Here is a 13,531-nt window from a genome sequence, read left to right as displayed (position 1 = left end):
GGTCCAAGCTTAGTTATAGTACTTAAAAAATAGAGAGTATTCTTATAAGGTGTAAAAAAAAACTATTTATAGTTAAGACGGATTATAAAAACCTAATAGGATTCCTAATAATAAAAGAACTTAACTAGTATAATAAAGCCTTATAGGAAATACTACGGTAGACTTGTTAATAGGCTAGGTATATAAGTATAGAATAGTTAATAATATAAATATAACTAGTGGAGTAGTTACCTAATAGATTAACTCTAATTATATTCTAAGATTTACTATAAAGAAGAGAAACTATCTATAAAGACTGTACGTCCTTAAGTATATAACTCCTCCCCATAGTAAAGTGTTTAGTACGTTAATATATTAATACGTTAGTATATCACATTCCTATATTCTTACGTTCCTATATTTTAAACTTATAACGCAACTAGCTATATAACTTAGCTACCCCTTATTCTATGGCTTAATCGGTTCTAGCGCCTCCTATATTATCTTAACTAACCCATTTATATCCCTTTTTAGTAGTCGTACTACTGCTAATATAAGGTCTATAATACTATCCCCCTCTTCTTTATCTTTATCCTTAAAAATATCTCCTATCTCTAAGTTATTTATTAGAGGTATAGCATTCCTATCTTTAATTTAATAACCTTTATTATTTCTAATACCTCCTATTAGATCTTCTATGTCTAATTATTATAACTAGCTAGTAATATTTATTCTATTGCTTAGTAAAGTTATACTATCCTATTCTTATTATACGGAGAAGAAGTTAGTATATATTACGATTATAGCTTTATTTAGTTACTAACCTTCTTCCTATACTAAGTATATGCGAGTAAATATGTAATTATCCTATAATATTTAATCTGTCTTTAACGCTAAGTATATATATCTTATTATTCTTTATAACTGTCTAGTTCCTTATCTAATCTACTTTAGAGTTATGCGTATTAATAGTAGCTAAAAAACTAAAGAGTAAGCTGGCTAAGGCCCTTATTAAGGTTTAGTGTTGTTTTAATAAGGCGTTTTAGGCTCTAAAAGCTTAACTAGATACTTATACTCGCCTAAGCCGTCTAATAAAAGTATATAAAAAGGTATACTTAAAAGAGCTTTGCTTAGTAGAGTAAGGTCTATTTAAACTTAAGGCTAAAAAGGTTAAAAAGAATTCTAGTTAGGTTAAGGCGGAAATAGCTAATATACTAGCAGTAGATCCCTTAAATAATCTAGCTTGTCTATTACCTTTAATTAATCTCTTTATCTTTAGCTCCTTTTTAATATTACCTAACCCGTTTTCTTTTAATACTTCTATACCTTTTTTATAGTATTCTTTAAATTCTAAAGTAGTTTTTAGGTGGTCTTATTATAGCCTATCTACTTAACCTTATACTATATTTTATTATTAATATCCTTATAATTAACAATCTTTAAAACTTACTATTTATCTTCCTCTTATCCTCTATATATGTCTACTTTATAGATTAATGGCTTAATATTCCTATATACTAGTTTTAGTATTACAATATACTATATAAGGTAAATCTTTATTTTAGTTAGTAGGTTTAACTTAAACGTAATTAGTAAAATCCTTTATAAAATTTTAAAAAGTCCTAGTCTAATATAGTCTAATATCTTACTTAGCCGTTAGCTCTTAAAATTTTTATATAGTAGCTATACTTTATCCCCCTCCTTAAGATCTAGTCCCTTAAATCTCTTAGCGTTATAATACCTTTTAATCCTTTCTTATACCTTTTTTACTAATTCTATAAGGTCTGCATAAAGATTTATTAATATCTTTATTCTTTCTTTAGCTATACTACTCGTTTTCTTTACTTACTATAGTAATAATAATATTCTTAGCTTATATCTATAATTTGCCTTAAATAGTAATATACCTATTCCTTTTTATGGTATTATATTATATATAAACTATATAACTAGTAATAGCGATACCTAATTATTTTATATATAATTAATATAATACCTTAGATACTATTCTAGCGTCTAATTTAATCTTTCCGTTTAACCGTCTATCTGCGGATAATGTACGGTAGAAGTTGCTACTCTAACTCCTTATTCCACTAAGAATACTTTTTAAAATACTATTATAAATCTTAAATTTCTATCTAATATAATTTTACTTAGTGCTCTATATTTTACGAATACTTCTTTAATATAAATTCTAGTAATATTTTCTACTAAGATTTCTTCTATATATGCTATAAAGTAGCCCTATTTAATTAACTTGTTTACTATTACTAAGATTATATTATACTCTTATCTAGTAATAGGGTTTCTTAACTTTAGTAACTTAATAATAAAGTCCTATAATATAACCTCCTATAGTCTCTTTAGTATTTTAATAGGTTATAGCCCTCTATATAGCTTATACCTTATTAGTTTATTTCTTTAATAATCTAGATACTTTTTTATTACTTTTTTAGCTATGCCCTAAATTCTATTAATAATATATTCTTCCTAAAGTCTTAATACTAAGCCTATTACTCTATTGTGCCCTTAAGTTATTCCCTTATAGAAATCTTCTATAAAATACTCTGCTATACTCTTTAAGATATACTTTACTTTTTAATTTTTATATATATCTATCTGTAGATCTTCTAGTTATACTTCTAGAATTCTTTATACCTAAAAGCTCTCTAGTATCTTATAAACTCTTTCTAGTTTATTATCCTCTTAAGTTACTACTAGCTTAAGGTAATTATACCTAATTAATCCGTTATTATCTCTGCGTAGCATTACTCCTAATAATTTCTTATTATTCTATAATTTAGCTTTTCTACTAAGCGTATCTACTCTTATATTTTCGGTTCCTTTAGTATACTAAATTTTAAAATAGTATTTTATAAGTATCTCTACTTATTTAACCTATCTGCAATTAAGTTCTTTTATTATTAGGAACCCTATTAAGTTCTTATAATCCGTCTTAACTATAAATAGTTTCTCTACGCCTTATAAGAATGCTCTCTATTTCTTAAATACTATAACTATACCTAATAACTCCTTATTATAAATATTATAGTCTAATTCTAGTAGTATTATTTTCTAACTATAATATATTACTAGATACTATACGTCCTAGTGCTTTTATAGTAAATATACTCCTAGTATAAAGTCTAATACATCTATTTCCATAACCGTATCTAACTTTAGTTAATAGATTTTAAGGATTAGCTCCTAGGTAAACAACTCCTTAAGTTTCTTAAACAGCTTCCTTTACTTATCTCCCTATACCTATAGTTTCTTTTTCTTTATAAGCCTAGTAAATGGTTTAATATTCTTTAACCATTATACTATAAACCTCCTATAATAATTATAACCCCCTAAAAATAACCTTAACTATATTATATTCTCTAGTTCTTACTAACTTACTATAGCTTTAATTTTCTTTAGGACTATATTAATATAAGATAATATAATAATAAATATAATAAAATTGGTCTTCCTTATAAAGAACTTATATTTCTTAATTACTACTAGTATCTGCTCTTCCTATAGTCTCTTTAAAACCTATTTAATATATTTTCTATATTTTTCCTTAGTTATTAAGTAGATAATAATATTGTTAAGGTATACTATAATAAATTCATCCAAGTATTCTTCTAATATATTATTAATACGCTTCTAGAACGTTGCTAGTACGTTTATAAGCCTAAATTACATAACTAATAGTTTATACAGTCCTTCCTTTAACTTAAAGGCTGCCTTCTATTTATTGCCTTCCTTAATTCTAATCTAATAGTACGCCTATCTTAGATCTATCTTCGTAAAGATTTACGCATTACCTATTCTATCTTAAATTTTGCTAATTAAGGGTAAAGGATATCTATCCTTTTTAGTAATACTATTTAACTATCTATAGTTAATATACAGCCTTAGTTTACTATTTTTTTTTTAGTATAAATAGTACTGGATAACCCGCTAATAATTGCGATGGTCTAATATATCCCTTTTATAAATTTTCCTAGATAAACTCTTTTAATACTCTACCTTCTTCTTTAGTAAGCTTATAGATTAGAAAGAACCTTAGACTTATTTCTAGTTCTAATTCTATTTTATAGTCCTATACTATATACTCTAATAGTTTCTTACTTTCTAGTAACCATAGTTTCTTGCCATACTTATGGTATTTCTTTAGTATATAACTTAGTCCTTTTTCCATTTCTTTATAGGTCGCCTTATTTAGTACTATACTATCTTAGCTTATTATTATATCTTACGGTATTAAGTATCCCTAATATTAACCTAACCTATAACCTAATTAATCTTTAAATTATATTCCTATAACTAAGGCATTCCTAATACTGCCTTATTATTCCCTAATGGTAATATATTAAAAGATATCTTAACTTATCTCCCTTTAATGGTTAACTAAATAGGTCCTATTTTAAGATTAATAATACCTCCTCTATAGGCTATTAGATCTCCTAAAATTGTTACTAATAGGTAAGGATACTCCTTTTTCCTATATAGTAAACCTATCCTTTTAACTACTATTAGCGAGATATGGTTCCTTATTGCTCCACTATCTATTAATACCTTAAACTGTTAATCTTGCTATTTAACTTATAAATTTAAGTATTGTCCTTAAATTCCTTTAAGGGTCTAAGGCTCTACTACTAGCTCCCTTTAGTCCCATAGGCCTCTACTTTTCCTAACTATTAGCTGCTTAATCCTATTTATACTTAGTCCACCTTTAGCTAATACTTAGTTCGCTTTTTATCTTTAATATACTATAGATACGTATTCTCTAGGCATTCCTACTACTATTATCCGTCTAGGTATTCTTCCGTAAGGAATTTTCCTAGCTAAAGTATTAAGTCCCTTAACTCCTATACTTCTACTAGATGCTAGCTATATATATACTTAGCGTTTTAATATCTCTATTCTTTTATTAGCTAATATATTCTTATAGAGTATTTCTAATACTTATCCTTTAGTGCTTTATATATACTACACGCGTTATCTATATATACGATCTATAATAGCGTATAATATACCTAGTATCTTAGGTTAACTCTTAGCTCGTCTTCGTCCTTAAGTTTAAACCTCTATCGTGCTAATCTAAGCGTTATAACTTTATTCGTAGGTACTAAAATACGTCTTTTACTTCTCTAGTCCTCTAAGCGCTCTTCTAGATCCTTTAACGTTATAATTAAAGCTCCTTTAATATAACTTATAGCCTTCTCTATAATTAGGTGGTCCTAAATAACTTTCTTATCTAACTATATATAGAAATCTTCCTACTTATCATTATACCTCTGCCTATACTACTTTTAGTACAGCTACTAGAGTATATACGGCTCGTCCATAAGGAAGTATTTTCTTATTACTATATTATAATAGCCTTTAGTATATCGTTCCTTAAACCTAGTTAGAATCCCTAGATCCTCTTTATTTTCTAGTTTAGTAAGCCACTTAGCTCTTAGTGTGCCTACTCTAGGCCTATTAGTAATTCTTTATACTAGCGCTTTATCCCTTATATATCCCAATATACTAAATCTCTTATCTAGTTTCTATTCTTACTATAAGGTAATTCTTACTCTAAATTCCTCTATAGTTTCTTTCTTTCCGCGTCTTATAAGTAGATCCTTAAAGTCTTCTTACTTCTTAATCTTAGTATTAGCCTTCTAATCCTTAGGCTAAATACTACGTTCCCCTAGTAAATTCTCTAGGTCTATATATCTATCTCCTAGTTTAGTTGCTATTTATACTACAGACTCTCTAATCTATAAAGAAGCCTCTTACCTCTTATTTATAGGTATCTTAATTTATACTCCAAATTCTTAGTCCCTTAGATTCTTTAATCCTAAGCTTACTTCTAACTTAAGCTTTACTCTAGCCTTAGTCTAACTAGGCTTACTTAGTATTCTTATCTTATCTTAAGAGTCTTAAATTTTACTTATCTCGTCTTAAGAATCTTATACCTATAGGAAACTTTATCCTAAGCTTATTCGTATATTATTATTCATTGCTTAACGTCCGATTCGGATCCCTATTAGGCCCACGCGGACTACTCCTTATATACATATAGGGAGAAAACTCTATTTAAGAAAACCCCGTAATCTATCTCCCCGCCTTTTAGGACTCGCCTATAAGGCGCATACGAGGCGCCTACAAGTTACCTATAGTGCTTTACTACCTTACTTTTTAACCTCTTTAGGAACTACTACTGCCGTAATAAGCCTACGGACGCGCTAGTATTGCAAACTTTACTTTACCACTATAGAGTTATCAGGGGGCGCCCGTTACTCGCCCCCCCGCCCTTTATTACTATTTCCCTTATAACCTAGAACTGGTTTAATACATTTTAGCTAATAAGCCACTAGGTAACCGCCTTAAGGCCTTTTTATATTAAAAGTAGTATATTATAGTTTTCTGTGCTAGCTACTAAGAGCATTACTTCTTAGTTAGTGTATAAGGGGCATAATAGTATTACATATTTTAGTGTCTGTCTTAGCCAGCCATATTTATATCTTAGGCTACCTACTAGGACACCCACCTAGTAGAGCCAGTCTTTTAGTCCTATTATTCCTATTCTTAAAAGTGTTACTATTATATTTTCTACCTTCGTTAGGCCTTCTCAGAGCCCTAAAGTATTTACCCCCTATAGCGTTAACTATACTACAGCTTAGGTTCCTTTTACCTTAGTTAGCCTCTATACCTTTAACTCCTATACGCCTCTCTAGCATTAGTCCAGCCAGTATTATATTACGGTAAATAGTTTCCTAGCGTTCTTTTATACTCTACTTTAGCTCCTTTCTCTCTCTTACTATTATCTTTACTGGCCTCTTATACGTTTCCCTTCCTCCTCTATATAGGCCTAGGCCCTAAAATAGCACTATTTTTCTTCTACTTTCTTTACCTGTTTCTCTAATATATCTTCCCTACTTTAGGGTTATTAGTTTGTTCTCCTATAGGGCGCCCTAGGGTCCCTCTATAGTTTATTTAGGCGTGTCTTAATATACTTTATAATATTAGAGTTATATTTATTTTACGCCCTTTATATTACAGCGGCTTTAATATATAGTTATAGGGGGGGAATATTAGCTTCCTTTTTAAGCAGTGCTGTAGCCGTTTGCTTATATCCGCCTATTATACTCTAGAGGTAGGCTGTTTAGACCTTTTAGAGTAGTTTAAGGAGCAATTTAGGGGGGCCTTTCTTAGATTCTCTAATGGCCTAAATACTAGACCTATACGTTATAGTTAGCCGGATAACTACTGTATATAATAGGCGTAACCTCTAAAAGTATAAACCCTATATAGAATTAACGATCCTAGATAATACGATGTACTATACTTGGCCCTTATAGGCCGCTTATACTACATATACGCTCTACCAGAGCTTACTATCTACCTATACTCCTAATACCCTTAGGCCTTAAACTAGTTAACCCCTAAAGCCTTAAATATAAATTATATGCTAGAAATCTATAGATTAGTTACGTTTTCTTATAAAGTAGATTAGCTGGTATTTTTCTAGTAAGAATTGGACTCTATATCGTCTTGCCCATTCTATATAGGTATTATAAGCTTTCTCTAGTATTCTATAATTCTTTACGGCTATTGGCCTATATATAATTAGGTTTATATTATTAATAAAGCCTATCCCCTAGGTCACCCCTTCCATAAAGGAGTTAAGTAGGTTGCTTATAAAGAAAAGGAAGAATATAGGCGAGAGGGGTAATCCTTATAGTATTCCTGTTATAACTATAATAGGGGGGCTCTAGTATCCGCTAAAGACTAGTAATATTTCTTTCTAACCTATAAACCCTTAAACAAATTATATAATCTATTTTAGGAAGCCTTTTGCCCTAAGAATATATAGGAGACACTTATAGGGTATGTTATTGTAAGCGCCGCTAATATCTAGGCTAAGCATTAATACTATAAAGTCTCTTCGCATCACCCATGCGGATTTAATAGTGGCAGTAAGTAGCGTAAGTACTAATAGTATTAAGCGGTTCTTTTTTGCCCCTATTTAGCTTTGTGGTAGTAGGTTATATTCCTTAACCATATCTGCTATATAGTCCGCTATTACCTTTTCTAAGATCTTACTAAGGGTGTTTTTTAAGGCAATAGGGCGATAGCTTCCTAGGATTAAGTAATCTACTTTACCTTTTTTCCGTAAAATAACCGTTGTTATAAATCTTCCAAGTCGTGGGTAGTAGCCTATAGTAAAGTATACCCTAGCTACATCTATAAACTAGGGTGCTATAAGTGGTCTATAGGTTTTTAAGGCCTTATTTAAAATCCCATCTAGTCCTAGTACTATATTATTTAAAAGGCGGCTAATAGTTCTAGCCATTTCCTCTATTATTATATTACTGTCGACCCTTAGGCAAGTTACTGGTGTTTTACCTATAATATTACTAAGGTCTACCGGAGCTAGTTAGGGGAAGAACCTCTCTATAAGAATCTTTACCTTCTTATTATTATTATTAGTAGCCTATAATTCTCCTGCTCTTTATAGGGGTAGTAAATATAGGTCTTCTGCTAAGCGCCCTACCTTTTTCTTTACCTATTTTGCTATAGCCTAAAGGCCCTTATTATAGGGGAGGCTTAGGTTAAAAGTATACTTATTTATAAACCATCTCCAGTTATTCCTTACTTCTTTCTTTAGGGTATTCTTTAACTAGTTTCTTATATCTTTATATTATCTCTCGTCTTTAGGGTTATAGCTACTTATATATTTCCTTCTTACTTATTATTAGCTAGTAATAAAAACCGCGCATTATATGGACTATGCGTGTTGCGTATAGGGGCCCAGTTTTAAGACTAGGCAGTGCTCTTCTAGCCTATTTTTAATCGCTGCCTGGATCCTTTTTAGTCTTTAGTTAATTTCCTTAGGGGTAGCTAATAAGCCTCGCTTATTTAGAATTAGGTGGATTTCTTCTAGGTCTTAGAGTTATTATTTAACTATATTAAGGAAACTGTCTATTTTAAGCTTCCTTATTACGTATTTTTTACTACTTAGTTACGCCTTAATATCTAAATCTAGCTATATCTAAATAGGGATATAGTCTAAGGCGAGTACCTATTCTTCTTTAGGGTTACACCTTTTAAGTCTCTAGTATAGGCCTTCGTCCATAAATATAAGGTTAATTATACTTTTAGAGGTTCCTTATTACCATATAGTTGCTCCTAGGGGGGTAGCTAACTTAAGGCCCTAGGTGTCTATAGCTCTTAGTAGGCACTCTACCTATTAATTAGCAGCAATATAGATACCCCCCTACTACGGGTAGTAGAGGTTTATATCTCCTAATAGGATAAACTTTATACCTTCGGTTTCTAGTAAGCTTATTACTAATATAATGTTCTCTATTTATAGGACGCCTTTAACCCTAGGGTTATATATATTAATAATTTATACCGGTCCCCTATATATCTAGATTATTATAACTATAATATCTAGGTTAACTGCCTGCTATAACTATAAGGATAGGCTAATAGCCTTACTAATTATAAAGTATACGCGTATAGCTGCTTTTAGTTCGTATAGAAGCTAGAATCCTTAGGGGCAGTATATTAATTATATATAGGTATTATAGTACGGCTCTTATATAGCAAGGATATAGTATTTTTCTAGGTCTAAACTGTCTAGTAAAGGCCTTACAAGACGGTGGTTTGTGTTACCGCAGTTATACTATATAATAGATAGGTGGCGGACCCCCGGTAAGGGTCCTTTACCTCTCCTTTATTCCTCACTTCTTCTATTTTTACTTTCTCTAAGATATTTAGAACTTCTATCTTTTATATTTATACCCTAGTTACTACTTATTTTATATAGAGCTTTCCATTCCTATATCTTATATTTCTACTAGCGCTTCTATATCTAAATCTATTATTATCTCTAGTTTCTCCCCTATTCTTACTAGCTAGCTATATACCCTTTATAAGTCGGCTATAAATATTATATTTACCGCGTTAAATCTAATTCTTAATTGTCCTAGTTTTAAGCTTGCTATAGCTATCTATAGGGGTCTTCTTACTAGGCATCCTCTCCCTTATATCCCCTATAACCCTTATATCCCTATACAGTCTAGTAATATCGCGCGGCACCACTTCTGGCCTGTTAAGGCTTAGGATAGCTAGCCTAGCCCCCTAGTACTAAAGGTAGGAAACGCTAGAAAGGCACCTGTGTCCCCCTAGCTTATCGCCTATTATTTCCATTTATATAACCTAGCGTATAGTTATTCCCGCAGCTATTAAGCCCTTGCCTTCCGCCTCCTATATTTAATATAGTCTTCTCTCTCCTACGCCTTATATATGCTTTAGTGGCAGTTTACATATTTTATTTAGTCTTAATTTAAGTAGTATTTTATTTAGTCTTAATTTAAGTAGTATTTTATATTATAGGGGCCTACATAGTAGCTATAGCATACCTATGCTGCGCATATAGATTAGGTATATCCCCATTATATATAATAGTAGTATTATTCTAGGCGTAGTCTATAGTTATAGAGCCTTGCGTTATATATAAGGCTATTTATAATTATTCCTTTTTAGATAAGGAGTTTTTGCATTCNTAGTATATATATACTAANNATAAGGGAGCNATNNNTTTNACCGGCGTCTCCCTAGNNAGTCTNTAGCGACCCTTATATCCTCTTATTATTCTTATTATTTACTTAGTTTGCATTTTCCTATTAAAGCTATTAGATTTAGGTAATCTTAAGGCCTAGTATAAGGCGTTTTATATATTTTACTATCTCCTATATAGTTACTATATTATCTACCTAGCGTCTTTTTTCTACCTTAAGGCTTATAGGAACCACTAGGACTTTAACTAAGTAGTCTTTACGAAGTACTTTTATACTAATACGTTCTCCTAACCTGTCCCCTACCCTTACAGCTTATTCCTTTGCCTATTAGTCCTTTAAGGTAACTCTAATATCTCCGCTCTTAAGATATTAGACTATAACTACGTTATAGACCTCTTTATAAATCTCTATAAGGACTTTTATTTTTAATTATCCCCTAAACCCCTCTACTTTTTCTATATTTAGTTATATTATAATTATATACCCAGTTATTATCTTAAGGGGGGTAGATTCCCTATACTATAGAAGCGCAGCTATAGCGGCCTAGGTACGGCTCGCCAGTAAGGGGGGNTTTATTTATTTTTAATTTTACTTAGCCATTAGAGGATTTAATTAAGGGTTTACTAAAGGGGCGCCTAAGATTCGCTAAACTGGCGGAACCATTTTACTAGCTATATTAGTTCGTTATAGCTAATAGTTACTCCCCTATAATTTTAGATACTAGATGCGTCTAGTAGGCTTTATATTTTATTAGATGCCTTCTTAATAGAGGTATTTCCGCTTTATGGTATAGTATTCGCCCGTCTTTGTTATAGAGGGCCGTTGTTAGGCGTAGATCTGGCGGTTGCGCGCGAGTGCGAGCCACCGTCGGTCAACGTATGCCTCCCCTGCGATGTATGCATCTTAGGGGGATTCTCTAGATGTTTTTTAGGGTTCTTTTTAGTTGGATTTAGTCTTTTTAGGCCGGGTGCAGCAAGAGCTCTAGAGTTTTAGTATTCCAATTAAGTATATAAATATAACTCTTAAGCTTATTCGTATATCTTTAAACTAAGCTATTGCCCTACTCTATTGGTTTCTATCTATTATAGGTCCTTAGGTATACCTTATCTTATCTTAAAAATCTTAGTTATCTCTTATCTTATCTTAAGAATCTTAAGCCTTTAGCTTTTTGCCTTTATTAAGTGCCAAAGTAGTTCGCTATCCTACTTCTCTTACATCTTGTGAAGTAATAGATATTATATCTAGTAGGGTCTTAATCCCTACTAATGTTCCCTATTCTATAGTGGAATTATCTTCTACTTCTTTTATAATATCTTTAAGGTTTATATGTTCCTAGTAAACCGCTCTCGTTGCCTTATTATTACTAAATGTTTTACCTACATTAAATTTATTGTCCTTAATATCCGATCTACAAACTAGTTTATTAATTCTTCTATACTCTATAGATTTTAGCTCCTATAGCCAATAGCTTACGCTATACTTAGCGTCTTTATAAATTTAGTATACGTTATTATAACAAAACGCGAAACTTCTAATTAAACACTCTTTTATTCCTCGCAGTACACTATTATCCCTCTATATATATATATCTTCTACTATTAGTTTTATTCCCTTTATTATATAGTAACTCTAACCGTCTTTATAATCCCTCGCGAAATAACCTTATTTCCCGCAATTTATATAAGCTCCGTCTTTAAACTATTAACTTTACTATAAAGTCCGCCTAAACATCTTCTACTGCTAAGATCCCTGGTTTAGCCTCTACTCCTTAGTCCTATAATTATTAGATCCTTAACCTCTAGATTTCTATAGTTTCTTACTCTATCCTTTATAGGCTTCTTTAGTACCACTTAGGTCTATTAGCTCTGCGCCATACCACGGTTTCTAACTTAGCTTTAGTTATTGCGTGCTCTACGCCTTATACGACTATAAAACTCTATCCTAACCCTTCTTAGTCTGCTCCCTTTAGTAGATCTAATTATTAATCTTAATCGCTTAATCTATTAGTTCCCTTAGGGTGTCCGCATCTTCTATTAGGATAATTACGTCCTAGACTTTAGCCTTAAGTCCCTATTTATACTATGCCATAAGCGCCCTATTATTTCACTCTACTTACGTTGTTAGTATTTAGAACTATATTATGTATTTAATTGCTAAGGTTTATTATATAATATTTTAGAGTTTTCTTTCTGCTATAGTTATTAATTCTAGGTTTCTAAATATCTATATAAGTTATTCCGTAAATCCCTCCTAACTTAAGAATATAAATCGCATATCTTAGTTAGTGGTTATTATTCTATTCGCCTATATCTCTATAAGGTAAGGCTTAAACCACTCTAGTGCTCTTCCTAATAGGAATAGTCCCGTATACGCTACCCAATCCATAGGTATTAGCAGCTTCGCTCCTTCCTGTAATACCTTAAAGTGCATTTATATAAGAAATCCCTTTAGCTTTAACCTTTCTCCTAAGTATCTTTTAATTAATAGTAGCTTAATCTTTACTACTCCTATCCCATTAATCCTATTTTCTAACATTACATTATTTTCTGTTAGCTGGTCAACTATCTCTTATAGTTGTCCGACCGTTACAGGTTACTATAAGTTAGTGTCTGCTATACTAGTGTCATTACCTAACCTCAAAGTAGTTGCCGCTGTTAATAGCGTTATAGTAGCGGTTTTTAGTGGCATGTTATTCGACTTTCTGTACTTGTTACTATAACTAGGTAGTAATTATATAACGGAACCTTGTAGTAGGTACTACGGTAGGCTCATTATTAAGCTAGGTGTGTAGGTAAAACAAGTTAAAGTTAACAATATAATAATAACTAGTAGAGTGGTTGCCTAACAGATTAACTCTAATTATATTCTGAGAATTACTACAAGGAAGGAACTATCTAGGTAGGGATTAAGGGTCCTTAAATACACAACCATACTCCTATAAAATCCTTTTTATATATAATGTACGTCTTATACGTAAG

Source organism: Cenococcum geophilum, assembly GCF_001692895.1.
Source record: "Cenococcum geophilum 1.58 unplaced genomic scaffold K441scaffold_6, whole genome shotgun sequence".
Classification (NCBI taxonomy): Eukaryota; Fungi; Ascomycota; class Dothideomycetes; order Gloniales; family Gloniaceae; genus Cenococcum; species Cenococcum geophilum.
Note: the sequence above shows the minus strand (reverse complement) of the source record.